The sequence below is a fragment of the Sorex araneus genome, chromosome 3 (genome assembly GCF_027595985.1).
Source record: "Sorex araneus isolate mSorAra2 chromosome 3, mSorAra2.pri, whole genome shotgun sequence".
NCBI classification, from domain to species: domain Eukaryota; kingdom Metazoa; phylum Chordata; class Mammalia; order Eulipotyphla; family Soricidae; genus Sorex; species Sorex araneus.
In genome coordinates, this window is record NC_073304.1 from 52,776,731 (window position 1) to 52,781,555 (window position 4,825).

A 4,825-nucleotide genomic window follows, 5' to 3' on the forward strand; every position below is an offset into this window, starting at 1 on the left:
TAGATCAAGCAAATAGAATGTTTTTATCTCGATGCTTCAACCTCATTTAATTTTTATTTTAAACATTAAAGTACCTGAATGAAAATTCCAAACAATTGCCAACAATCTAATCATGTTTATATCTTAACAAAACAAAATCTTCAATTTTTTCTGATAGCTGAAACCTAAATACTATCAAGAACTTTAGCAAAGCACCTGGCAATAAAACAGAGTATAGAACACATAAAACTCATGGAAAACTCATGAAATCTTAGGAAAGGGATACAAAAAATTAAGAATAACATAACTAAAACTGTGCTTGAAATATAGTCATTGACAGATTGTTGACAAATTAGCAAATAAGACTGATGCAATGACATGTATGATCGAGCTCTTTAAAATGACACAGCAAGTAATGTAAGCATTCAGCAATGTACTATTGTAATGTCAACACAATAAGGAAAATATGAATATAAAACATTTAGCTATAATGTGAATTTTAATATTACATACCCTACTCTTGACTTCTTTACTAAAGAACTAAGTGGTTTATTTCACTCTAAGTTCATTTTACACATTTTATCTTTATCTGTAGTTCAGGGCTGGAGCGATAGAACAGTGGGTAGGGCATTTGCCTTGCATGCAGCCGACCCAGGTTTGATTCCTCTGTCTCTCTCAAAGAGCCCAGCAAGCTACCGAGAGTATCTCACCCGCACTGCAGAGCCTGGCAAGCTACCCATGGTGTATTTGGATGACAAAAACAGTAATAAGTCTCACAATGGAGATGTTGCTGGTGCCTCTCAAGCAAATCAATGAACAACAGGACAACAGTGCTACAGTGCTACCTGTAATTCATTTGTATCACTTGTATCATTTGTCATCCTGTTGCTCATCAATTTGCTCCAGTAATGGCTCCATTCATCCCTGCCACATGCTAGTGTAGCCCAATGGCATCTGCTCACTGCAGGAACACAATGATTTCTATTCCAGGTGAAATTATTTTTTCTTTCTCAGTGAGATCTTGTGATTATGCCTTATGATATGGACATAAATTCTTTGTTTTTTATATACCATTAAGTACTAGATTAGTCCTCCATTGCCAGTACTGTAAAACGTACTTTTAACAATGAATGAGACTTAGTTAAATCAACTGTTTTCCTTTTGAATTTTTTATTTCTACCTATATATTTTTGAGGTAATGATACTTGCTTATGAGATTTATTTTTCCACTGAGTTATTAATAATTAGAAATTAAATAATATAATTAAAAATGGAAAATATTACCATTTATTTTGTGGGAAAATAAGAAAAATACATTATGGAGTATATATATTCTGAAGAAAGTTAAAAATGTGCCTTATTCATATAAAAATTTTCCAATATACATGTGTTTCTCTCTGTGATTGTGTGTATGTTCTAAAGGCAAGAAACAGAAGAAAAAAGTTAAAAACAAAGTGATGTTCTATAATAAAATACATAAAGTTGCAATAATATGGAATAATTATATGCCAGAAATTTCTCATTGCACATAATTTTTATTTTTTGATATCTTATACTGTATAAAATTTAATTATTCAAAATGAAGTATTATTAATTTATTAGAAAAGGAACATATTCAATTTGGTATTTATCCTTCCTATCTGATAACATATTTTTCAGGTCTTTACAAATGTTCATATACACTTGAACGTTTAGAACTATTGGAATCAGATTAATGAAATACAAAATTTAAAAAATTAAATAGCTGAATATTAAACTACTTTAGATAAACAATACCACTGTTGATATGAAGAAAATGTTTAATAATAAATCTAATTAAAAATAAATACAATGACTTACATTTTCTGGGCTCTTATTCTGTGCATTAATTGTGGTAATTATGATACAAGAATTATCTTATTGTCACATCACAATCAAGAAACCAACATGTGAATCAATAGTCCCTGACAAGACCACCATCTAGTGGTGATGAAGTTTAATCAGTTTCCTCAGACTTGACAAAAGACAAAGAGGTTCAGTTTCAGAAACAAAATGAGATTGCTAAAAATTTGATTTGAAAGAGCTTGAAGTTTTAAATTAATGATGTTATAACCTTATTCAAATATATTTTATTTTAAATTTTCTTTTAATTAATATGGTCACAATAAAATATGAGATATCTAATATCTTTGGATGCTGAAGAAAGTAATTTTAAAGTATTCTGAAAAACCAGACTGTTTTTTTTATTGAACATCAATAGTATTATCACCTAGACTAAAACTATGTTTAATTCACTGTATATTATATTATAATTTTTTAAAATCTTTTATAGATGAGTTAAAGGAAAAAGAAATATCTGATGTATCTTTGGGGTAACTTAAAAGAATAAGAAGTGGAAATACCACTTTGCATTTTTTTGTAGATACAAAGAAAACTATGACTATTCTTAGATCATGTCTCTTGAGTACAAACCAGGTGTTACATAAAATTTTAGAAATAGCTGATATCATTTTATAAAAGGTTTTCATAGCACAACCCATACCTACCCCAAGATTGTTACACTTGAAATTGAGCGAAAAATCTCATGAGACTTCACACTCAATTTCAAAGAACTGTAAAGGGTGCCTTTATGCTGGTTTTTCTCAATTAATTACAGTAAGTGTCACCATGGACAGCTGCAGCAATTAATTGAATTTGACAGGTTAACTTGAGCGCCCTGTTCACTGAATGCACTAAGGAGTTGGGGTGGAGAAAAGGATTTGTCCAAGACAGAAAACACTAGACTCAAATACATGTGTGTATGTATGTATGTATACACATATATACGTATATAGGTATATATATGTGTGTATACATAGAGCGAGAGCAAGAGCAAGAGGAGAGTAAGAGAGAGAGAACATTAGAAAGCTTGGAAATACTTATCTTCTAATGGATGATCAAAGAGTGCATCAGTGAGATGCTATTTTATCATTTTTATTTTTTTAGATAGTTCAATCTCCTATTTTAGCAGTTTTTATACTAATGATTTTAAAATTCTTGATTTAATAAATTATTTTACTAACAATAAAAACATAAATATATTGCAATTCCATATTTCCAATTGGTCATATCTAAAGGACACAAAGCAAATTCAACTAAAAATTTCTTCTCTCGTTCCCAGATTATATTCTCTACCTGCTTTCTTGATCGTGTCAAACATGAGCATCAAGAGCGTCAACCGAATTTCAAAGATCATTTTTGTCTTTTCTTTTACATCAAAATTTTAGGTTATAGTTTTTATTCGGGGGCCAACTCAGCAGAGGTTAGGTGCTACTCCTGGCTCATTGTTGGGGAACCCATGTATCTCCAGAAGTTAAACCCAGGCATTCTACTTGCAAAGCACATACTCATTCGAAGGTTATCTTTCTAGCGCCTTTTACTTTTATGTCTTCTATTTCAACTATCATAATTCTCATCTTCAATTTCTCAAAGATCTTTAAAATCCCTTTTCTAGTTTTCTTATCATTTCTATAATATATCAGAATCTCATTGGATTAGTTTATCTAATAATTGTAATAATTACAATGATAATAAACATTCCAACTAGAGATCTTCATACTGGATTACCCCCCCAAAAAAAACCACAAACACAAAAATCTAAAATATCATAGGGTATATATATAAGATATGAAATTCAGAGATAAAAATTGGTAAATTAAGAAAAATTATGGTGAATAAAAAATATACAATGAAAACAGTAAGTTTGAGAAAGTTTGAGTACCTGTTTTCAAAAACCAAGAAACTAAGTGAAAAGCATCTAAATCCAAGTGCTGTCACTTCTCACAGCAGTGACTTAAACAGATGTGCTGACAGCAAGCAATCTTCTTGCCTTAGGAAGGCAGGACCTCAAAGAAAATTTGGGGATTCTACATCCTTAGTATTAAAGGGGAGCATTCACATGGGGAATGTGGGAAGGTTCCTTTATCCTCAACTCTGGTCTTGGCAAGAAAAAAATGAGAGAAAAATTATGTTTTACTAATCCTGCCTCATTTTACCTTCCCCTACTGTGTGTTCTGGAAGCTGGTCAAACACTGTGCTATTAAAAATTGTGTGTGATTGCATTAAAAAAAATCTAAGTGAATTTCTGAAAGAGAGACACCCGGGATAGCAAAAAAAATCGTTATGATAAGGGTTTTAAGAAGGCAAGAAGATATAATAATCATGAATGTGTATTCCTCCGAAGTAAAGGTCAAAACGCATCAAGGAAGCATTGTCAGAACCAAAGAAAGAAATGGTCAGAAAGAAACTGACAGTCACCGCTGTAACTGAAAAATTTAACATTACCCTGGCAGTAACTGATGAAAGAGATACAAAATAAAATCAGTAAGTATACATAAATTTTAAACAATATTTCCACCTTCCTTGCCCTCATAGCATTGAGAGAACGTTTAATCAAATAACTGCAGGATACATTTTCTTTCAAGTGTGTAAAGAAGGTCAGTCAAGTCAGACCATGTACTATGTCATAAATAATTCTGAACAACTTCAATATGTGAAATTTTATATTTGTTGGTTTTATAAAAATTATCATATTCACTGGTAAAGCATTCAATACAAAATAAATACGAATTTTTCAAAATTAAACTTGAGCTCATAAAAAAATTGTTTTTAAGGAAAAGACACTCAGAGAATATGTTGTGAAACTTACATAATTAAAGTCTTAAACCAAGAATAGTTCTTGTCAATAAATAATAAAACTAGGACAATAGAGGATATATAAAAGGAGTAGACAATTCAATCAACAGAAAAGAATAGAGAGCCCAGTAATATGTCTGCATAAACATGTACAATTAGGAGGCCCAGAGGTCTTTTCAGTATTAAGTGCTTC

General features: G+C 30.8%; 1 pseudogene; it reads left to right on the forward strand.

Moving 5' to 3' along the window:
- The first annotated feature begins 3,747 nt into the window (after positions 1 to 3,747).
- On the forward strand, positions 3,748 to 3,871 carry LOC129403976 (small nucleolar RNA SNORA68; annotated as a pseudogene).
- Positions 3,872 to 4,825: the final 954 nt, after the last annotated feature.